Source organism: Prionailurus bengalensis, chromosome B2 (assembly GCF_016509475.1).
Source record: "Prionailurus bengalensis isolate Pbe53 chromosome B2, Fcat_Pben_1.1_paternal_pri, whole genome shotgun sequence".
NCBI lineage: Eukaryota > Metazoa > Chordata > Mammalia > Carnivora > Felidae > Prionailurus > Prionailurus bengalensis.
The window spans coordinates 71,094,870-71,120,882 of record NC_057349.1 but is presented as its reverse complement, the minus strand read 5'-3'; positions in this window follow the sequence as shown (position 1 = coordinate 71,120,882).

Here is a 26,013-nt window from a genome sequence, read left to right as displayed (position 1 = left end):
AGGTACCATTTCCGGTTTGGGCTTCCTGGCTCTATTGGCAGGTTACTATGAACCCATGTCCTTCTTGTACACTTGGGATTACCAGCCACATTCTGATGGTGCCAAGAGGAGGCCCCAGACCACTAGGTCTTTCCATTTTACTGGTCCAGGGGCTTTACTCTCAGAACTTCCTGTTAACTCCTCAGAAAATCTTATCTAAGATCTTCATTATAAGGAGACATCTAAGTAGACTATGCCATTAATTAAAAACTGAACACTTAGGTAGGGGCTAGAAATAGGATCTCAATCTATAAGAGCCAGATCAGAGAGCTTCCACAAAGAATAAATAGCACCTTCCTTGCCTCCAGAAGAAACCTGGTGTTTTACATCTATGCAGTTCATTTTGTGTCTGCAAATATTTATCAAATTTATATTATGTGCCAAGCACTACTCTGTGACAGAGGTCACCTAGAGTGGCAAAACATAAAAGGTGTAGTCCCTGACCGAAGAAAATTATGTTTTCAGTGACTAAGGGAGATCAAATTTGTGCAAGGTGCCATTAAATGAGGGTCTGAGGACTCTTTGTGGGAATTTAAACTGGGATAACCTATTTGGATGACAATTTTGCAGTATCTACCAACATTTTATATATGTACATTCTTTGATACAGGAATTTCACATCAATAAGTTTATCCACAGAAGTGCTCACATACATATGCAAAGATATATTTAAATGTAGCAGGATTTTTTTAACAATAGAATGTCAGAAAATAAATGGCCATCTTAAGTATTGCATTGAAAACAAATTACATTTTTATGTACTGATATGAACAGTCCATATGTTCATATCTTCATATGCAATTCCCAAAACAATGCAGAATAAGATTTAATTTATGAAAAATATTACCTTCAATTACATGTGTGTGCCTGCATACACATGCACACATGTATGTAAATGCCAAGCAAAAGTTCTGGGTGGACACACAACAAATTTCTGATAGGACTTCCTTCTGGAGGCAGGAATGGGACAGAGAGTGGGGGTAAAGGTGTTCTTCCTTTTTTTGCTATACATAGTTCTATGTAATTTAAATTGCTTTTTATCACCTTGGATATTCATTTAAAATAGCTTGAGGGAAAAAATAAAATAAATAAAATAGCTTGAGGGGACGCCTGGGTAGCTTGGTCAGTTAAGCATCTGACTCTTGGTTTCAGCTCAGGTCATGATCTCATGGTTCGTGGGTTTGAGCCCTGCATCGGGCTCTGTGCTGGCAGCGCTGAGCCTGCTTGGGATTCTCTCTCTCTTCTCTCTCTTCCCCTGCCCTGCTACCTGCCCCCTTTCTCTCTCTCTCTCTCTCTCTCTCTCTCTCTCTCTCTCTCTCTCTCACACACACACACACACACACAAAATAAAGAAATAAACTTAAAAATAAAATAATAAAATAAAATAAAATAGCTTCAAAGTTGTGACACTGGAAAAGCACAGTGTGCTGTAGGAATTCAGAAAGGTAATAAACGGATTCCTTCTGTCCTAGGGAAATCACAGAGGATGAAGAGATACATTTAGATGTTAGGCCTCGAAGGATCAGAGGTGTTTTAAAACAAGAAAGTATTCCAGATGAGGAAATGGAGTGGAAAGAAAGCATGCTGTGCCTTCTACAAGGAGCATTTTGACAACTAGCAGAGGGCCTGGGCGCTCAGGGGTTCAAAGGACTGAACTGAAGCATTAGCAACTCTGAGAAACTTTCCATGATCCTCCTCCTTTAATTTGGATCCTTTCTGTGTTTGCCATTGCTTGTATTGTCCTAGGTGTTTGATGAGTATTTTAGACAAAGTAAATTAAATTACCACTAATTGTCATTAATTATTTAATGCACACTATTCACGTGCACACCTCCGCAGCAGCACTTATTAAGTTCCACTGTGATTGTCTCTCTTATTCGATGATCAGTCTTTGGGAAATAAATATCTTTTCTCTTTTTATCTACTAGGGCTAGTACTCAAAACAAAATAGACAATTCAAAAATTTTGTTGAATAGATGAATATGCCAATAAACAATCAAGCATGAGATAAAAAAAAATAGTACATATAGAAATGAAAAGGCGAGGGGAGGCTGGTGCTCAACTATAGACAGCTGTGAATGCCAGACCAAGGCACTTTGGCTTATTCTGATGGCAGGGGGAAACCACTACAATTTTTGTGCAAGTAATGGTATCATCAGAGTTGGCTGAAGGATGGAAGGGAAGAACAACTGTTAAGCTCTTCAAATAGTCAAGATATATAAAACTACCCAAATCAGATCAGACTTGGTTCAGTTGGAAGAAAAAGTATCACAGTGAGAACAAATAGAGGGAACACAACTTAACATATTTTTATCACCATCTGTATATCATGGAGAACAGTTCAGCGTTTTCTTTAGGGGAGACAGAGAGACCAGGAGAGTACCATAGAAAGGGAAGCACCAAGAATCAACAGATGACTCTGTAGCTAACGGCAAAGATCACCCTGTTTCCTATTTTCCAGGACAGCTTCTTAATTTCATCCATGCACAAAATACAGCTGATCTGTATGATCTGTCTGCTCACATTTGCTCCTTAGCAAGGAGCCTGGTTCAAGAAAACTTTGAAACAGCAAAAGACCTTTGCTCATTTGTTTTAAGATAAGAAAGCAAGGGGCGCCTGGGTGGCGCAGTCGGTTAAGCGTCCGACTTCAGCCAGGTCACCATCTCGCGGTCCGGCGGTCCGTGAGTTCGAGCCCCGCGTCGGGCTCTGGGCTGATGGCTCAGAGCCTGGAGCCTGTTTCCGATTCTGTGTCTCCCTCTCTCTCTGCCCCTCCCCCGTTCATGCTCTGTCTCACTCTGTCCCAAAAATAAATAAACGTTGAAAAAAAAATTAAAAAAAAAAAGATAAGAAAGCAAGAAATAGGGGCAGCCTTTGTTATTCTAACAAACAATGTTGTAGGTACAATGAGAAATGGAGAATGTAAAAAGGTAAGGAGAATTCTGTTACTGAAGCATAAAGTTCCTAGGGCCTCTTGTAGCTTTCTTTACTACATGTTGCAGAAAGGAAATAAAATTGATGTCAGATGAAATATTTACTGTTTTGACTGAAGAAACATGAAGAATTGGAAGCTCTTTATACTAATAAACTCCAGGGACCATTTTCTGCTGTCAAATTCTAGTGGCAGCATTTGGCAAAGCAATGCATGAAACTCTGGTGGCAAACTCTTCAGTCACACGCAGAGACATCATGGAAGTAGCCAAGAGAGGAAGGAGTGACTTGGTGGACCTCTTACAGAGCAACAATTTTCTTCTCAAAATGAGAAAACAAACTTAAAAAAAGTTGTAACGCATATGACTTTAGAAGCAGCTTAATTTGTGTCTGATTTCCTCAGAGTCCAGATATAAAACACGAAAGTTTTCTCCTTTTACCTCTGAAAAGACACATTACTTGGGTTCCGTTTAGCTCAAAGTGGAAAACTGGGTAAGTGGAATTATAAAATAATGAGGCAGACTTTTCAAGTGAACGTTAGAATCTATATGCAACTGGTATTTACCTGGGCAGCCAGAGGAGCTCCTCGTTTGGTACAGTCTACCCCTCCAAAGCAATTCCAACGAGGAGGCCACTGTCCAGACCAGGAAGGGAATTTCTCTAGGAACTGACTCTAGAGTGAGCTTATCAAAAATGCCAGGAAAGCATGTCTGTAGCTTTGCAACCCACCCTGTTTTCTCCTATGAGATGGCCATTGCTATATTAGCCCCCTGTGAGTTTCAATACGGATTTCCCTCTGTAAAGCTCTCGTCCTGCTTCCGCAGGCAAAAAGGGCAGGGAAGGGAAGGAAAAGAGTGCTCAAGGAGTGTATATACATTTTCTTTGTTCACTGATGGACATTTAAAATCTTTCCATGTCTTGACTATTATAAATAATGCTATAATGAACATGGAGGTGTTGTTCAAGGTGCTAAAATGTAAAACCTTGGGACAAAAATAGCAAGCAAAATGACATGTTTAAAATGAGCCTACTGGGGTCCTTTACCTGTGATTCCTGACAGTATGATAAACTTAGAAATAGCAGTCAGCTAGGCAGTCTCCGTGGAGCAGGCTTCTGAGTTTTGTATCTGCAGAAAACAGTTAACATAGCAGGTTTGAAACTTCTATCCTTAGAAAAGCATGCTAGCAATGTTGGCTCTTGGCTGGCATCTGAGAATTTGAATTTGGGAAGTGTTTCCTTAACTGATAAAGGTGGTTTAATGTGGCTAAATTGTTTGTACTAACAATGTCATTTCTACTGAACAATGACTTACTTTCTGGGAGTCCAGAAGTTTGGTATGTGCTAGGCAAAGGGTGCCTATATGACCAAGGCACAATAAAAACATTGAGCATTAAGTCTCTAATGAGCTTCTCTAGTAGCCATTTCATGTATTTTTATATCTTTTTGCTGGATTAATTATATCCTGTGTGTCTCTACTGGGAGAGAACTCTTGGAAAGGCAACTACAACCTGGCTTCCTCCAGATTTTTCCCCACGTGCCTTCTTCCTTTTGCTGATTTTGTTTTGTATCCTTGTGCTGTAATAAATAATAGCTATGAGACAATGATATACGGAGTCCAGTCTGTAATTTTAGCCAATCACCAAACCTAGGAGTCATCTGTGGGCACCCCTGCTCCATCTTTACTGTACCCTATACCTATGATCAAGTTACCTATATAAGTTCTTAATTAGTGCCATTTTCAGGAGCTCATTCAGTGGGACTTGATGGAAACAGAGCGTCAGGGTGATTTCTAAATAGACAAAAGATAACAAAGGGAATAATGCAGTTTATCCAGATCCCATTGACTCTTTTGGAGTTTCATATATGAAGTTTTCATTATTTTTGTGTTCTATTTAGTATTCGTTATTATTATTACAGTTACTGTTTGGTGTGTGCTTTTTATAGTGTCATACTCAAAACAATTCATATAAGGAACTTGTTACAAAAAAAATCCAATCTGATTAAAAACTGGGCAGGAGATATGAATAGACATTTTTCTAAAGAAGACATACAAATGGCCAACAGATACATGAGAAGATTCTCATCATCAAAAATCATCAAAAAAATGCAAGTCAAAACCACAATGAGATATCATCTCACATCCATTAGAATGGCTATTATCAAAAAGACAAGAAATAAGTGTTGGTAAACATTTCCATGTTCATTGTAGCACTATTTACAGTAGCCAAGGCATGGAAAAAATTTAAATGTCCATCAATGAATAAAGAAAATGTATGAAATATCATTCAACCATGAAAAAGAATAATATCTTGCCATTTGCAACAACGTGGATGGACCTTGAGGGCATTATGCTAAATAAAATACATCAGATAAAGACAAATACCATATAATCTCACTTATATGTGGAATCTAAAACCAAAAACAAAATCAAACTCATAGATACAGAGAACAAATTGGTGGTTGCATGTCTGTAGCTTTATAGTTTTACAACAACTGGTGGTTGCCAGAGGTGAGGGGTGGGTGAAATGCGTGAGGGGGGGGGTCAAAAGGTACAAATATCCAGTTACAAAATGCATAAGTCATGGAGATGCAATGTGCAACATGGTGGATGTAGTTAATAATACTGTATTGCATATTTGAAAGTTGCTAACAGACTAATCTTAAAGGTTCTCATCATAAAAAAAGAAAAATTTTATAATTATGTATGGTGACTAATGTTAACAAGGTATTGTGGTGACCTTTTTGCAATCCTAATCCTCAGTGTCTCAGAATGTGATTGTATTTGGAGATAGGCTCTTTAAATAGCTACAGATATGTCATGTTTTACTGCATTTCAGATACTTCATTTTTCACAAATTGGAGGTTTGTCGCAACCCTACATCAGGTCTATTGGTGCCATTTTTTCAACATTTGTTCACTTTGTGTCTTTGTGTCACATTTTGGTAATTTTTGTCATATTTCAAATTTTTCATTATTATTGTGTTTGTTATGATGATCTATGATCAATGATCTTTGATGTTACTAATTGTAATTGTTTTGGGGCAATACAAATCATGCCCGTATAAGACAGTAAACTTAATCGATATATGTTGTGTGACTGCTTCACTGACCATGGTTCTCCCAACTATCTCTCTATGCCCAGGCTTCCTATTCCCTGAGGCACAACTGCATTGAAATTAGGCCAATTAATAACCCTACAGTGGCCTCTAAGTGTCCAAGTGAAAGAAAGAGTCACACATCTCTCACTTTAAGTCAAAAGCTAGAAATGATTAAGCTTAGTGAAGAAGACATGTTGAAAGTTGAGATAGGATGAAAGCTAGACCTCTTGGTCCAAATGGGTAGCCAAGTTGTGAATGCAAAGGAAAAGTTCTTGAAGGAAATTAAACGTGTTTCTTCAATGAACACACGCACATAGTGAAGTATAATAGTCCTATCACTTATATGGAAAAGGTTTTAGCGGTCTGGATAGAAGATCAAACCGGCCACAATATTCCCTTAACCCAAAGCCCAATTCAGATCAAGACCCTAACTCTCTTCAGTTCTATGAAGGCTAAGAGAGGTGACAAAGCTGCAGAAGAAAAGTACTACACTAGCAAAGGTTAGTTCATGAGGTTTAAGGAAAGAAGCTATGTCTGTAACATAAAAGTATAAGGCAAAGCAGCAAGTGCTGGTGTAGCTGCACCAAGTTATCCAGAAGTTCTAGCTAATGAAGGGGGCTGCACTAAACAATAGATTTTTAATGGAGATGAAAAAGTCCTCTATTGGAAAAAAGATGCCATCTAGGACTTTCATAGCTAGAGAGGAGAAGTTAGTGTCTGGCTTCAAAGGACAGGTGACTCTCTTGTTACGGGCTAAGGCAGCTGGTGACTTGAAGTCGAAATCAATACTCATTTAACACTCTGAAAAGCCTACAATCCTTAAGAATTATGTTAAATCTACCCTGCCTGTGCTCTACAAATGGAACAACAAAGCCTGGATGACAGCACATGTTTATAGCATGATTTACTGAATATTTGAAGCTTCCAAATGAGACTTACTCCTTAGAAAAAAAAGACATCTTTTAAATTCTGACTACTCATTGACAATGTACCTGATCACCCAAGAGCTCTGATATTCAATGAGATTAATGTTGTTTTCATGCCTGCTAACACATTCTTCAGCCCATGAATCAAGAAATAATTTCAACTTTCATGTCTTACTTAAGAAATACATTTTTAAGGCTAGAGTTGCCATAGATAGTGATTCCTCTGATGGAACTGGCCACAGTAAATTGAAAACCCTCTGGAAAGGATTCACCATTCCTGATGCCATTAAGAGAATTTGTGATTCATGGGAAGAGGTCAAAATATCAACATTAACAGAAGTTTGGAAGATGTTGATTCCAACCCTCATTGAAGACTTTGAGGGGCTCAAGACTTTAGTGGAGGAAATAACTACAGATGGAAATGGCAAAAACAACAAAAACAATGACTAGAATTAGAAGTGGAGCTTGAAGATGTGACTGAATTTCTGTAATTTCAGGATAAAACTTGAATGGACAAGAGATTGCTTCTCATGGATGATTAAAGAAAGTGGTTTCTGGAGATGGAATCTCCTCCTGAAGATGCTGTGAAGATCGTTGAAATGATAAAGGATTTATAATATTACATAAATTTAATTGATAAATCAGCAGTGTTTGAGAGAACTGCCTCCAATTTTGAAAGAAGTTGTACTGGGGGTAAAATGCTATCAAATAGCATCAAATGCTACTAAGAAAGAGCATCAATTAACTCTTCGTGAAAAGAAGAGTTCATTGATGTGGCAAACTTCACTGTTGTCTTATTTTAAGAAATTGCCATAGCCACCCCACCTTCAGCAACCACCTTGATCAGTTGGCAGCAATTAACATTGAGGCAAGTCCCTCCACCAGCAAAAAGTTATGACTTGCTGAAAGCTCAGATGATGGTTAGCATTTTTTAGCAATAAAGTAATTTTTAAATTAAAGTATGTGCATTTTTCAAACATAATGCCATTGCATACTTAATAGACTACAGCATAGTGTAACCATAACTTTATATGCACTAAGAAACCAAACAATTTATCTGACTTGCTTTGTTGTGGTCGTCACTTTATTCCAGTGGTCTGGAACCAAACCCACAATAACTCTAAGGTATGCCTCTAATAATTAAGATTAAGTGAGATCATCAGGGTAAGTAGGCCCTAATCCAATATGACTGGTGTCCTCATAAAAGGAGGAGATGAGGACACAGACAGAGGGACAAGTATATGAAGACAAAGCAAGAAGGCAAATATCTGCAAGGCCAGAGAGGCCTCAGAAACCAAACCTGTTAACATCTTTGATCCTGAACTCTACTCTCCAGAATTGTGAGAAAATAAATTTCTTCAGTTCACACAGTCTTTTGTATTTTGTTATGGCAGCCCTAGAAAAATAATAAAGAGTGAAAAAGAGAATAATATGGTGGTACCTAGAACAGGATATATGAGTCACAACATTTTTTTGTTATATTTATGGTAGAGTTTTAAGTACATTTCTATACTGAGAGAAAAGAGATGGTAAAGCAGGCCTAGAAACCCAGTCCAGGCGTTTTCTTACATCATCTCACTAATTTCTAGTTTATAACATGGCAAGATTCACTATATTCACTTGGCTGTGTCAATGCAGTAAGCATGTGTTCATCATGAGACTGGTATTTTTCTAATGTTGATAAACCAGACCAATAAATGGGCTGACCTACCCTTGAATTGGTAGGTAGGACCTGGTTGTCTATGGGTGAAGAAAAATTTAAATAACCCCACTTCAATAAGTTGTGTTAACTAAATAAACATTTCACCATTTTTATAACTTTTATTCAGATATTCAATTCATTTGCTGTTGAGTAGAAAAATTATTTTTGTTTTAATGTTTAATCAACAATATTTTAACTTGCACTTTTTTAAATTAAGTAGATAGATTCTATCTGTGCAGTAGCATATAGCTAATTTCTATAAATGGGACACAACAGATTCTGGTCCAAGATGGCAATGTAGGAAGAAGACCGTGAACTCACCTTCTCCTCAGACACACCAAATCTTTACCTATTTATGGAGGAATTTCTCTGAAAAAGAACTGAGGGCTGATTGAAGAGCTTCTGCACAACAGTAGATAGATCACATAGAGAACCAGAGAGATGGAGACACGGGAACAAAGAGAACCCCCACCCGTGATGCTGCAAATCGCAGTAGGGAGTGATAGTACTGAGGGATCATGAGCAGATTCATCTGCCCTGGGTCACAGAAAAACCAAAGCCAGTTTAAAAGGGCAGCTAGAATATAAAGAAATCAGCCCTAAGGCCCTGGGAAACAGCAGGGAGGCACCAGAACTCTCTCTGGGTTGGAGAGGCTGGCGAGCATGATAGTTGATGCTCATCCTCCACCTTGATAGTATAGCTGGGAGCAGGATCTGGGCACCATAGTCAGCCTACCAGCTCAATGAGCCCAAGATCCCTAGCCCACACCAGCCCCAGCTGTCCCACGAATGTGGCACTAGCACGGCACATACCAGTCCTGGTCAGTGTTCAACCATCTCACCAAGTGAGCTCACCAAGTGAGCTCCAACCATCTCACCAAGGTGACACAGGCACAAAGCATCCTGAAACATGCCAGGCCCGTAACACACAGCTCCAGACAACTTGCCAGGGCATTTCCAGTGCAGAGCACCCTGGAAACCCCAGCCTGCCTCAACTCCAGCTGTTAAGCCAGGGTGCACCCTGGATGGAACACCCAGGAAACCCCACCTTGTGCTGCCTCAGTTCCAGTTGCCCCACCAGTGTCACTGGTGAGGAGTGCCCAGGACCACCTGGACTGTGCCCTGCCTCAATTCCTGCCACACCACCATGATGCCCTCTGCATAGAGAACCCTGAGACTTTCCCAGCCTGTGCCTGCTTCAGCTTTAGCCATATTGCCAGGGAATCCTCTGTGCAGAGAACACCAAAACCACCCCCCCACACACACACACACACCCACTTTAGCTCTGGCCGTCCTACCAGAGCAGGCCCAGGATGAAGTGCCTGGGGACTCCCCAGTTCACACCAGCCATGGCTCCAGCCAGCCAACCAAAATCACCAGCACACACAGTCTATATAGGGGATGACCATACATAAGAACATCCCTTCAAATATAGAAGTAGTTGGGGCGCCTGGGTGGCTCAGTCAGTTGAGCGTCCGACTTCGGCTCATGCCATGATCTCACGGGCCGTGAGTTCGAGCCTCGCGTCGGGCTCTGTGCTGACAACTCAGAGCCTGGAGCCTGCTTCAGATTCTGTGTCTCCCTCTCTCTCTGACCCTCCCCTGTTCATGCTCTGTCTCTCTCTGTCTCAAAAATAAACATTAAAAAAAATTTAAAAAAAAACAAATATAGAAGTAGTTGTTTGCCTAATTCATAGAAACAAATCCAAAAATTTAGTCAAAATGAGGAAACAGATGTATAAGCTTCAAATAAAAGAATTAGTCAGGGGACTCACAAAATAAAAAGATGGAAAAGAAGACAATATGTACATAAAAATGAAAGTATAAATGAAGTTCTTTTAGGACATGTTCCAACTTAAGTGGCCACCAACTTAACATAGACTGCTATATATTTTGGATATTATATATGAACCTTATAGTAACCACAAACCAAAACCTATCATAGATACACAAAAAATGAGAAAGAAAGCCAAGCATAACAGTAAAGAAAGCCATCATTCACAAGGAAAGAGCAAAAGAAGAAGGAAAACGGAACTACAGAAACAACCAGAAAAGAAACAAAATGACAATGAGTACATACCTTAAATGTAAATGGACTAAAAGTTTCAATAAAAAAATAGAGTGACTGAATGAATAGATAACAAACCCATCTATATGCTGCCTAAAAGAGAGTCACTTCAAACTTAAAGACACATAAAGACTGAAAGTGAAACAATGAAAAAAAGAGTTCCATACCTGGAATAAAACAAAATAGCTGGGGTGCGTCGGTGGCTGAGTTGGTTAAGCACCCAACTCTTGATTCCAGCACAGGTCATGATCTCCCAGTTGGGAGATTGAGCCCCCACTGACAGCATGGAGCCTGCTAGGGATTCTCTCTCCCCCTTTCTCTCTTCCCCTCCCCAACTCATAGACATACACACACACACACACACACACACACACTCTCTCTCTCTCTCTCTCTCTCTCTCTCTCTCTCAAAATAAATAGACATTTTTTTTAAAAAGCCAAGATAGCAATACTTACATCAGACAAGATAGAGTTTAAAAAAAAATAGTAACAAGAGAAAAAGAAAGGCACTAATGATAAAAAGGTCAATCCACCAGATGCATATAATAATTATAAATATTTATACACCCAACACTGATGCATGTAAATATAAAAAGAAAGTACTAATAGACATAATGAGAGAAATTGACGGTAATATAATAATAGTAGGGGATTTAGCACTCTACTTACATCAACATATAGATTGTCAAGGCAGAATGAAACAAGGTCTTTAAATAAAACATTATACTGAATGGATTAACAGATATATATAAAACATTCTACTCCAAACCAACAGAATGCACATTCTTTTCTTTGTGTTTTAATATTTATTTTTAATTTTTTTAATGTTTATTTATTTTTGAGAGAGAGATACAGAGCATGAGCAGGGGAGGGACAGGGAGAGAGAGAGGAAGACACAGAATCCAAAACAGGCTCCAGGCTCTGAGCTGTCAGCACAGAGCCCGAGGTGGGGCTCAAACCCATGAACTGCGAGATCATGACCTCAGCCAAAGCCAGACGCTTAACTGAATGAGCCAGCCAGGCACCCCAATATTTTTTTTTATTTTTAAGTTTATTTATTTATTTATTTTAAGAGATACCAAGCAAACAAGTGTAAGCGAGGGGCAGAGTGAGAGGGAGAGAGAATCCCAAGCAGGCTCTGCACTGTCAGCATGGAGTCTGACATGGGGCTCAAACCCACAAACCATGAGATCATGACTTGAGCCAAAATCAAGAGTAGGACACTTAACTGAATGAATCACTCAGGCGCCCAGAATACACATTCTTTTCACTACACATGGAACATTATTCAGGATAGACCACATGTTAGGCCACAAAACAAGTCTCAATAAATTAAAAAATACTGAAGTCATATCAAGCATCTTCATACAATAGTATGAAACTAGGAATCCATCACAAGAAAAAAATAGGGGGAAAAAAAAAAACAGAGGGAGGTTAAACAACATGCTACTAAAGAGCCAAAGAGTCAAGAAATCAAAAAGAAATAAAAAAAATACATGCAGGCAAGTGAAAATGAAAACACAATGGTCCCAAATCTCTGGGATGCAGCAAAAGCAGTTCTGAGAGAAAAATCTATAGTGATACAGGCCTACCCTCATGAAACAAGGAAAATCTCAGACAAACAGCCTATGTTTAAACCTAATGTAACTCAAAAGAGAAGAACGAAGTCTAAAGCTAGTGGAAGGAAGGAAATAATAAAAATTAGAGTGGAAATATATGAAACACAAACAAATGGAAAGATATTCCATGCACATGGGTTGAAAGAATTAATTAATATTGTTAAAGTGTCTATAGTACCCAAAGCAAGCTACAGATTCAATACAATCCCTATCAAAATACCAACAGTATTTTTCACTAGAACAAATAATCCTAAAATGTGTATGGAACCACAAAAGATGCCAAATAGCTAAAACAATCTTGAGAAATAAAAACAAAGCTGGAGATATCCCAATCCTACATTTCAAGATACACAGTTAAACCTTGGTTTGTGAGCATAATTCGTTCAGGAAACATGCTTGTAATCCAAAGTACTTGTATATCAAAGCAAATTTCTCCATAAGAAATAATGAAAACTCAGATGATTCATTCCACAACCCCAAAATATTCACATAAAAATGATTATAATACTGTAATAATAAATAATGAAGAAAATACAAAATACAAGGAAAATTAATTAACCTACACCTTTGAAAATCTTCATGGCTGGTGTGAGGGAGACAAGAGAGAGGAGAGTTATCATGTGGGACGACTTTCATTGTCACTAATGGATGTTGACTACAGTACAGTATTAATAAACTCTTGTCATATACGGTATTTAATGTGACTGGCAATAAGGCAGAAGAGGAAAAGGTCTCTAACTGCAGGCAGCCTAGACTAAAGCAAAGCATTTCTAAGCTTACTCTTGTGTGGAAAAGCAAAGGACTGTCCATAGGTGCTTCGAAGTGACAAAAAATACATTAGTGTCAGTTGTGGGCACCTTCCAAAGCTCTAAAAAATCAATCACTGATTTCTGCCAAACACCACAGCCTGAGATAGAGCATCTGAGCATGGGAGATATCACCCACAATCCCGCAGTGAGAGAGTGAGAGACAGAGAGAAAGAGAGAGAGAGAGAGAGAGAGAGAAAGAGAGAGAGAGAGAAGAGAAGAGCCATTGGCACAGTTGTGATCATATGAGATTTGGTATCACGTACTACTTGCATTGCAAGACATCGCTCACTTGTTTATCAAGTTAAAACTGATTAGAAATGTTTGCTCACCTTGTGGAATACTTGCAGAACAAGTTACTCACAATCCAAGGTTTTACTGTACTACCAAGCTATAGTAACCAAAACAGTATGGTACTGATACAAAAATAGACGCATTGATCAATGGAACAGTAAAGTCCAGAAATAAACTCAGAATTATATGGTCAATAAATTTATAACAAAGGACACAAGAATATATAATGAGGAAAAAGCAGTATCTTAAATAAATGGTGCTAGGAAAACAGGGCAGATACATACAAAAGAATGAAACCAGACTACTTTCTTATACCATATACAAAGATAAGCTCAAAATATATTAAAAACTTAACACACATAAAACTCCTAAAAACACAGATAGTAATCTCTCTGACATTGGCCTTCCCAAGATTTTCTAGATATGTCTCCTCAGGCAAGGGAAACAAGCAAAAATAAATTATAAGGACTAGACCAAAATAAAAAGGGTTTGCATAGTGAAGGAAACTATCAACAAAACAGAAAGGCAACACTACTGAATGGGAGAAAATATTTGCAAATGACATATCCAATAAGGGGTTAGTATCCAAAACTTATCAAGAAATTAAACAGCTCAACATCAAAAAACCCCAAGCAATTGATTAAAAAATGGGCAAAGGACATGAATAGACATTTTTCCAAAGACATACAGATGGCTAGCAGATACATGAAAAGATTCTGAACATCACTAATCAGCAGAGAAATATAAATCAAAACTATCATGAGATATCTCCTTACACCTGTCAGATTGACTACTATGAAAAAGAAAAGAAATAACAAGTGTCGGTTAAAATGTGGAGAAAAAGAAACCCTCATACACTGTTGGTGGGGAAGTAAATTAGTATAGCCACTATAGAAATCAGTGTGGAGATTCCTCAAAAAATTGAAAATAGAAATACCATACAATCTAGTAATTCCACTGCTGGTAGTTACCCAAAGAAAATGAAAACACTAATTTGAAGAGTAATGTAGCTCTGTGTTTATTACAGCATTATTAACAATAGCCAAGATATGGAAGCAACCTAAGTGTCCACTGACAGATAAATGAAAAAGATACGGTGTATATATACAATGGAATATTCCTCAGCCATAAAGAAGAATGAGATCTTGCCATTCATAACAACATAGATCCATATATGTATATATACACCACATTTTCTTCATTTATACCAGGGGACTACATGAAATAAGTCCGACAAAGATAAATACCATGTGATTTCACTTATATGTGGAATGTGAAAAACAAAACAAATAAGCAAAGAAGAAAAGCAAAAACAGATCCATAAATACAGAATACAAAGTGATGGTTGCTAGAGGGGAGAGTGATGATGGCATGGGCATAATGAGTGAAGGGGAGTGGGAGGAACAGGCTTCCAATTTTGGAATGAATCAGTCATGGGGAGAAAAGGTACAGCATAGGGAATACAGTCAATCATATTGTAATAGTGTGGTATGTGACAGATGGTAACTACACATGTGGTCAGCATAACATAACATAGAATTGTTGAATCACATTGTACACCTGAAACTAATGTAACATTGTGTGTCAACTATACTTCATTAAAATATTAATTAAAATTAAAAAACAAATTGGCCACAAGAGAATCCAACCTCAGTAAATAGTTCAGATCCACAGCCAAAGTCATCACTTTCAAAATAAGAATTCAATATGTATAGAACATTAGGACTTTGCAAAAATCAATGGTTTTTACTGTGGCGTCTAGGAAATATAAGCTTCAAATTATGTTACTTTGTTTTATATTGGCTTTGTTTTAAAATTATGTAAAGCATGACACAAACAGTTTGAATGCCTTCAGTATAAGAACCCATACTTCCAGGCACCTATGCATATTTTATTCACATGAAGAATTTAAGTAGTTTTCCGATTTTTATGTTAATATATATGTAATAGCCTCATAGTCCACATGAAAATAATTTATGTTAATTTGATGCAAAATAAAATACTTAACATATGCTAAGAGTTGAAAGCTATGATACTTCTAGAATCAAAGCATAACCAAATTTATTCAGCGTAAACTTAAGTTATACAACATCAAAGTCAATTCAATTAGGTAAACTCTCCACATTATGTCTAACAAATAATATAAAATGGAAAACTTTAAGCTGCTGTATTTATTAGACTCTCCATTGTGGCAGGGGGAAAGGGCTGGGAGAGGAAGGAAAAATAAATAGGAAATTACTAAATATTTTTATTAATATTTATTGCTCAGATATATTTTATATGCCACAGAATATTTTAAATTTTATTAAACCAGCTATAGAAATGGAGAATAAATACTTTGTGCTTTACTAGGAAGTTTTTCTGATATAGCAATCCCCAAATGGGGATTCTAATGGACAACTGAACATACTCAAGAACAGTTTTTACAATACTATCAGGAGTTTCAGATTCATATCTTCAATAGTTTCTGTTTTCACTGTATTGTGCTTTGAAATGGGTTTGACTGGAAGTCAGAAAGTAGGAAGACTATCTTTCAGAAAGGTCTCTCTGCACAAACATAAATACAGTCCAAGGGAAAGGCAGAGAAAATTTGCTATTGCTATAGTTTATAATTTTATCCACCCCCCCCCCCCCCATTTTTCTCTCATGCACACATACGAGTCATTTATGCTAGTGTGCTGGTATCTGGGTGTCTGCTTCAAGACCATTCTCAACATCTTCCCCTAATGTTTTCCTCCATGCTCCACTGTGATCAAGAAAACCATTCCCTCTTAATCTTTTGCTTTATCTTTCCAAGTTTCAACTTTTGTGTTGCTTTTTATTGCCAGTATTAACTTAATATTCTGGCACTTTGTGTTTCAAAGCTCTCTTAGATCTGAGCTTAACTCCAACCTGAAGTTGCCCGAGGCAAAAAGAGTACAGCCTCCACACCTGATCAGCTTGGAGGAAAAGAGTAAATACTGTTCTACAAGAGAAAAGTCCCATGTTCTAGTCTTAGTCATCTCTTGTTTACAAGACCTCAGGCAAGTCACTCAACTACCAGAGACCTTGGTCTTGACAAAAATTTTTGCCAAGCTAACATGGTGGTTTCAGGATTAAAACACCTACTTACAATAACTGCTATTTCTAATATCTTTTAATGCATGATGAATTTTTGACACTTTTCTAAAAAACTCCAACTTCCCTTGCTTATGATATTTTCTCTAATAGATTTGGTATTCTTTGATCACAAAAGCTAGGACTAATTTTCTTTGAATGGTTAATATCTACTACTTGGCAAATCCTATATTTTCCAATAATATTACTGAATGAGAAAATAAATTAAATGAAAATAGTGTGTGTGATAACAATGTTCCAACGTTAAACAAGCTATACAAATGGAAGATGTTGGTTTTCTTAATTCACCCATTTAATAAAGCACTGTGCTAGACAAAGATAGTGGAAAAAGTCTCTTGTACAAAGTACAGTCTTAACACTTAAGAGCTCTTACTGAGTACTCACCAAAGAGTTACTATAACTGGATAGTCAATCATGAAGAGAGAGTAAAACATCAGTAGTTAGAAACAACTTCACTTTTTTGTTGTTGTTGCATTTCTAATTATTAGGCCTCTCATAAAATCATTCTAAATTTAATATTTAAAGAATATTTAATTTAACTGATTATTTAATGAATCATATCAAGTACCCTCTGACCACATTGGTATAAAATTAGAAATAAATTACCGTAGGAAAACTGGAAAAACCACAAAAACATGGATACTAAACAATATGACACTGAACAGACAATGGATCAAAGAAATCAAATGTGAAATAAAAAATACCTAAGGATAAATGAAAACAGAAATGGGATATACCACAATCTATGGGATGCAGCAAAAGTGCTTCTAAGAAGGAAGCTTATAGTAATACAGGCCTACTTCAAGAAAAGACAATCTTAAATAAACTAACTCTAGACCTAAAAGAACTAGAAAAAGAAGAATAAATAAAACCCAAAGTTAATAGAAAAAATGAAATAATAGGATCAGGACAGAAATAAATGAAATGAAGTCTAAAAAAATAATAGAAAAGATCAATGAAACTAAGAGCTGGTTCTTTAAACAGATAAACAAAATAAACCTTTAGCTAGACTAACCAAGAAAAAAAGAGAGCTCAAATAAAGAGAATCAGAAATGAAAGAGATTAAAATTGATACCACAAAAATGCAAAAGGATCATAAGAGAATACCATGAACAACTATCACCAACAATTGAACAACCTACAAGAAGTGGATAATTTCCTAGAAACATACAATCTTCCAAGACTGAATCAGGTAGCAATAGAAAACCTGAATAGACTGATTACTTGTAAGTATGATTGAAACAGTAATAAAAAACCTCCTAACAAACAAAAGTCTAGGACCAGATGGCTTCACTGGTGAATGCTTCCAAATATTCAAAGAAAATTTAGTCCTTCTCAACTCTTCCAAAAATTGAAGGGAGGGAATGCTTCCAAACATATTTTAGGAGGTCAACATTACCCTGATTCTCAAACTAGACAAGAATGAACACACACACACACACACACACACACACACACACTCACACACACAGTCTACAGACCACTTGATAAACATAGATGCAAAAATCCTCAGCAAAATATTAGTAAAGCAAATTTAAAAATTTATTATAAGGACTATACATCATGATGAAGTGGATTTATTCCAGGGTTCAACATGATACACCACATAAATGAAATGAATAAAAATCATAGGATCATTCCAATATATACAGAAAAAGCATTTGATAAAATTTAACACCCACTTACGATAAAAATTCTCAACAATGTGGGTACAGAGGGACTACCTCAACATAATAAAGGCCCTAACTGGCAAACCCACAGCTAATATCATACACAATAGGAAAAAGCTAAAGGCTTTTCTGCTAAGATCAGGAACAAGACAGGGATGTCCACTCTCACCACTTTTATTCAACATAGTATTGGAAGTCCTAACCATAGCAATTAGGGAAAGAAATAAAAGTCACACACATTGGTAAGGAAGAAGTAAAACTGTCAGTGTGTGTGTGTGTGTGTGTGTGTGTGTATGTATAAATATATACACATATATATATATTCTAGCAGTAGAATATATATTTATATTTATATTTCTAAAATCTCCACTAAAAGACAATTAGAATAAATAAATCCAGGAAAGTCAATACAAAATTAATACACAGAAATCTGTGGTGTTTCTATACACTAATAATGAACTATCACAAAGAGAAATTAAGAAAACAATCTTATTTACAATTGCACCAACAAGAATAAAATACCTAGGAATAAACTTAACCAAGGATGTGAAAGATCTGTACACTGAAAACTGTAAGACATTTAATAAAAGAAATTGAAGATGACACATATAAATGAAGACATTTTGTGCTCATGGGTTGGAAGAGTTAATACTGCTAAAATGTTCATACTACCCAAAGCAATCTACAGATTCAGTGCAATTCCTACCACCAGAGGGAGGGAACCACAGTCAGGAAGAGGGGAAAGAAACAGACTACACACTGGGGAGTCCACACAGGAAAGATGGATCCCTATAACGTTTGGCTTTGAAAACCAGAGGGGTCAAATTTCTTAAGTTCTTACAATCAGTGGGACTTAAAGCTTGGAACTTCAAACATCAGCAGGCTCACTTGGGAGAGACTGGAGGGTGACAGAAAGTTGAATCTCCCCCTTTAAAGAGACTGCACAACAAACAGCCCCTGGAGACATAACACAGAAGCAACGGGTTGAAAAATGCTTGGGGCTTATGGGAAGGAGAGTTACTTACTAATCTCAGAATTTCCTGAAGGAATTCTCCAGAAACAAAGGAGCTAGCAGGCACCATTTCCCTCCCCTGCTTCCTAGAATAAATACATGGCCAACTGTAGAAACCAGCACAGCATCAGCATTCACTAACTTGCTTACACTATGCTCCCCCTGCCCCCATTGGGTCTGTCTCAGTCCCAGTGCTGTAGGTGCCCTCCCCCCAGAAGATCTACACAAACCTTGTCAACACTATGTCTCCCAACTATGAGTTTTCAGGACCTTGGTCCAGTGGTGGCTGGCCACCTCCCACAGAGGACCTGTGCACCTTGGTAAAATTGTGTGCCCCACCCATGTATGCTTTGCAAAGCAGCCTGGCCGCCCAAGTCTTGGCAGCACCTGCATGTCCCCCCTTCCTGTGGAATAGGACTCACACCATTTTGTTAAAAGTGAATACTCTGCCCACTACTTTCAAGAGCAAGAGAGGTAGCTGGCTTTCCTAACACAGAGAAACAGACACAGAGAGTTAGACAAAATGAGGAGACAGACGAATATATCCCAAATGAAAGAAGAGGCAAGAGACCTAAGTGAAACAGGTATAAGTAATATGTCTGATAGAGAATTTAAAGTAATAATCATAAAGATACTCATTGGACTTGAGAAAAGAGTAGAGGACAGGAGTGAGACCCTTAACAAAGAGATAAAAAAGAACCAGAGATGAGGACCACAGTAACTGAAGTTAAAAATATACTAGATGGAATAAATAGCACGATGGAAGAAGCAGAAGAATTAGTGACCTGGAGGACAGAGTAATGGAAAGTAATCAAGTTGAGCAGGTGAGAGAAAAAAAATATGCAAAACGAGAACAGACTTAAGGAACTTAGTGACTCCATCAAACATAGTAACATTCGCATTACAGGGAACCCAGAGGAAGAACGGAGAGAAAAGGGGGAAGAAATTTTATTTAAGGAAATAATAGCTGAAAATTTCGTAAATTTAAGGAAGAAAACAAATTCAGATCTAAGAGGCACAGAGATCCCCCCATCAAAATCAACCAAAGGAAGTCCTTAACAAGATGCATAGTAATTCAAATGGCTAAAAGTAGGGATAAAGAAAAAAAATTTTAAAGCAGCAAGAGAAAAGAACACAGTTACATATAGGGGAAACCTCATAAGGCTATCAGCAAATTTTTCAGCAGAAACTTTGCAAGACAGAAGGGAGTGGCATGATATATTCAAAGTGATGAAAGGGAAAAATCTGCAGTCAAGATTACACTATCCAGTTAGGCTATCATCCAGAAGAGAAAGAGAGATAAAGAATTTCCCAGACATGGGGCGCCTGGGTGACTCAGTAGGTTGAGTATCCAACTTCAGCTCAGGTCATGATCTCACGGCTTGTGAGTTTGAGCCCCACATCAGGCTCTGTGCTGATAGCATAGAGCCTGGAGCCTGCTTCAAATTCTGTGCCTCCCTTTCTCTCTGCTCCTTCCCCGCTTATGCTCTGTCTCTCCCTCTCTCTCCTTCAAAAATAAATTTAAAAACATTGAAAAAAAATTTTAAAAAATTTCCCAGACAAACAAAAGTTATAGGAGTTTGTGACCACTAAACCAGCCTTACAAGAAATGTTAAAAGGAAATATTTAGATAAAGAAAAAGGGAAATAAAGAAAAAGGAATCCGAGTATATCACTAAAGAAAGCCAACTTATGGAGAGAGAAGAGAGCAACAGAAGAAAGGAACAGAAGAGCCACAAATAAACACAAATAACAAAATGGCAATAAATATATGTCCTTCAATAATTACTTTGAATGTAAATGGACTAAATGCTCCAATGAAAAGACAGAGTGCTGGAGTGGACAAAAATAAAAGACTTTTCTATATGCTGCCCAAAGTGAGCATATAGACTCACTTTGTTTTGTTTTGTTTTTATACATTTTCAAACTTTAATATCATTGATTTCTTTTTTTAATATAACTTACTGTCAAGTTAGCTAACATACTAAAGGTGCTCTTGGCTTCAGGAGTAGATTCCCATGATTCATCCCTTATATACAACACCCAGTGCTCATCCCAACAAGTGCCCTCCTCAATGCCCATCACCCTCTCCCCTCTCCCCCCAACATCAACTCTCAGTTTGTTCTCTGTATCTCAGTTTTTTATGGTTTGCTTCCCTCTCTGTTTGAAACTGTTTTTCCCCCTCCCCTTCCCCCATGGTCTTCTGTTAAGTTTCTCAAGTTCCATATATGAGTGAAAACATGATATCTGTCTTTCTCTGACTGTCTTACTTCACTTAGCATAATACCTTCCAGTTCCATCCACATTGTTACAAATGACAGGATTTCATTCTTTCTCATTGCCAAGTAGTATTCCATTGTATATATAAACCACATCTTCTTTATTCATCAGTGGATGGACATATGGGCTCTTTCTATAATTTGGCTATTGTTGATAGCACTGCTATAACACTTGGGGGTACATGTGCCTCTATGAATCAGCATTCCTGTATCCTTTGGATAAACTCCTACAAGTACTATTTCTGGATTGTAGGGTAATTCTATTTTTATTTTCCTGAGGAACCTCCACACTGTTTTCCAGAGAGGCTGCACCAGTTTGCATTCCTACCAACAGTGCAAAAGGGTTCCGATTTCTCCACATCCTCATTAGCATCTGTTGTTTCCTGAGTTGTTAATTTTAGCCACTCTGACCAGTGTGAGGTGGTATCTCAATGTGGTTTTGATTTGTATTTCCCTGATGATGAGTGATACTGAGCATCTTCTCATATGTCTGTTGGCATCTAGATGGCTTCTTTGGAAAAGATCTATTCATGTCTTCTGCTCATTTATTCACTGGATTGTTTTTGGGGTGCTGAGTTTTGTTAAGTTCTTTATAGATTTTGGATACTAACCCTTTATCTGATATGTCATTTGCAAATATATTCTCCCATTCCATTGGTTGCTTTTAGTTTTGTTGATTGTTTCCTTTGCAATGCAGAAGTTTTTTATCTTGATGAGGTCCCAATAGTTCATTTTCACTTTTATTTCCCTTGCCTTTGGAGATGTGTTCAGTAAGAAGTTGCTGCAGCTGATATCAAAGAGGTTTTTACCTGTTTTCTCCTCTAGGGTTTCAATGGTTTCCTTTCTCACATTTAGGTCTTTCATCCATTTTCAGTTTATTTTTGTGTATGGTGTAAGAAGGTGGTCCAGGTTCATTCTTCTGCATGTCCCTGTCCAGTTCTCTCAGCACCATTTGCTAAAGAGACTAAAGAGACTTGCTTTGGACCTAAAGACACATGCAGTTTGAAAGTGAGGAGTTGGAGGGGCTTCTACATGGCTCAGTTGGTAAAGCATCTGATTCTTGGTTTCAGCTCCGGTCATGATCTCACAGTTCGTGAGTTTGAGCCTCACATTGGGCTCCACCGATGGTGTCCTTTCCCTCTCTCTCTCTGCCCCTCTCCTGATCACTCTGTCTCTCTCAAAATAAATAAATAAATGTTTAAAAAAAGTGAGGAGTTGGGGGGAAAAAAAGAAAGTGGATGGAAAAACATGTATTATGCAAATGCAGAGGTAGCAATACTTCTATCAGACAAAATCAACTTTAAAACAAAGACTAATGAGAGACAAAGAAGGACACTATATAATCATTAAGGGGACAATCCAACAAGAAGACATAACAATTGTGAATACTTATGCACCCAACATGAAGCATCTAAAAACATAAAGTGGTAACAAATATACAGGAACTAATTGATAGTAATACAATAACAGTAGGGGGCTTTAATACCCCACTTACATCAATGGAGAGATAACCTAATCAGAAAATCAACAAGGGAATAGCAGCTTTGAATAACACACTAGACCAGGTGGATCCAATAGATATATTCAGATCATTCAATCTTAAAACAGCAGAATACACATTCTTTGGAACATATTCTAGATGATATCACATAATAGGTCACAAAACAAGTCTCAACAAATTAAAAAAAAATTAAAATTTTACCATGGATCTTTTCTGACCCCAACACAATAAAACTAGAAATCAATATACAAGAAAAAACCTGGAAAGAATATAAATACATGGAGACTAAAACATGCTACTCAACAATGAATGGGTCATCCAAGAAATCATAGAGGAAATAAAAAAATACATGGAGTCAAATGAAGATGAAAACACAATGATCCAAAATCTTTGGGATGCAAAGTGGTTGTAAGAGAGTTTATAGCAATACAGGTGTACCTCATGAAGAAAAATCCCAAATAAAACAACCTAATTGTACACCTAAAGGAGATGGGGGGGGGGGGGAAAGAACAAAACCCCAAATCCAGTAGAAGGAAATAATAAGATTAAAGCAGAAAAAAATTAAATAGAGGCTTAAAAAATAATATAAAAGATCAATGATACCAAGAGTTTGGTTCTTTGAGAAAACAAAAGACAAAATCAGAAATGAAAGAGAAACAACAACTGATACCAAAGAAACACAAAAAATTTTAAGAGATTATAATAAATTATGCCAACAAACTGGACAAGCTAGAATAGGTAACTTCCTAGAAATATATAGCCTACTAAAACTCAAGCAGGAAAAATTAGAAGATCTGAACAGACTGATTCCCAGCAATGAGAATTGAAAGGAAATCATTAATAAAAAAACTCTCAACAAATAAAAGTCCAGACCAGATGGCTTCATGGGTGAATTCTACCAAACATTTAAAGAGTTAATATGTATTCATCTCAAACTTTTGCAACAATAGAAGAGGAACGAAGCTTCCAAATTCATTCTATGAAGCCAGCATTACCCTGATTCCAAAAACAGATAAAGATATAACAACAACAAAAGTGACCTACAAGCCAATATCTCTGATGAACATAGATGCAAATTCCTCAACAAAATATTAGCAAACTGAATCCAACAATTCATTGAAAAATCATTCACCACATTAAAGTGGGATTTATTTCTGGGATGTAAGAATGGTTCCATATTCACAAATAAATCAACATGGTACATTACATCAATAACAGAAAAGATAAAAATCATATGATCATTTCAATAAATGAAGAAGCAGCATTTGAAAAAGTACAACATCCATTCATGATAAAAGCCCTCAACAAAATAGGTTTAGAGGGAACACGCTTCAACATAATGAAGGCCTTATATGAAAAACCCACAGCTGACATTATATTCAATGGGGAAAAACTTAACCTTTCCCCTAAAGTCAGGAACAAGACAAGGATGTTCACTCTCCCCACTTTAAGTCAACATAATACTGGAAGTTCTAGCCACAACAATCAGACAACAAAAAGAAATAAAAGGCATTCAAATTGGTAAGGAAGAAGTAAAACTTACATGATTTGCAGATGACATGATACTATATATAGAAAATCCTAACCACTCCACCAAAAAACTACTAGAACTGATCAACGAATTCAGTAAAATCACAGAATATAAAAATCACTGTAGAGGAATTCATTGCATATCTATACACTAATAATGAAGCAACAGAAAGAGAAAGAAAACAATCCTATTTACAACTGCACCCAAAATAATAAAGTACCTAGGAATAAACTTAACCAAAAAGGTGAAAGACCTATACTCTGAAAGCTATAAAACACTGATGAAAAAAAAACTGAATATGACACAACCACATGGAAAGATATTCCATGCTTATGGCTTGGAAGAATTAGTAGTGTTAAAATATCTATGCTACCCAAAGCAATCTACACATTTACTGCAATCCCTATCAAAATACCAGCACCATTTTTCACAGAACTGGAACAAACAATCCTAAAACTTATATGGACCACAAAAGACCCAGAATAACCAAAGCAATCTTGAAAAAGAAAAACAAAACTGGAGATATCACAATTCCAACTTCAAGTTATATTATAAGGCTGTAGTAATCAAAACATTATGGTACTGGCACAAAATTACACATAGATCACTAGAACAGAATAGAAAGCCAAGAAATAAAGTCACAGTTATAGGGTCAATTGATCTTCAAGAAAGGAGGCAAGCACACAATGGGGAAAAGTTCTCTTCAACAAATGGTGTTGGAAACACTGGACAGCTATATGCAAAAAAATGAAATTGAACCACTTTCTTACACTGTACACAAAAACAAACTCAGAATGGATTAAAGACCTAAATGTGAGACCTGAAATCATAAAACTCCTAGAATAGAGCAGAGGCAGTAATTTCTTTTACATTGGTCATAGTAACATCTTTCTAGATCTGCCTCCTGAGGCAAGGGAGACAAATGCAAAAATAAACCATTGGGACTACATCAACATAAAAAGTTTTTTTGCGGAATGAAGGAAACAACCAAAAAAACTAAAAGGCAACCTATGGGAGAAGATATTTTCAAATGACATATCAGATAAAAGGTTAGTATCCAGAATGTGTAAAGAACTTACACAACTTAATACCAAAACCAAATAATCCATTTTAAAAAATGGGCAGAAGACATGAACGCTTTTCCAAAGAAGACATCCAGAGGGCCAATAGACACATCTAAAGAGGATTAACATCACTCATCATTAGGGAAATGAAAATCAAAACGACAATGAGAGATCACCTCACACTTGTCAGAATGACTAAAATAAGAGCTCAAGAGACAACAAAATTTTGGTGAGGATGTGGAGAAAAAGGAAACCATGTGTACCGTTGGTGGGAATGCACACTGGTGTAGCCACTGTGGAAGACGGTATGGAGGTTTCTCAAAAAATTAAAAATAGAAGTAACTACCCTATGATCCAGTAATC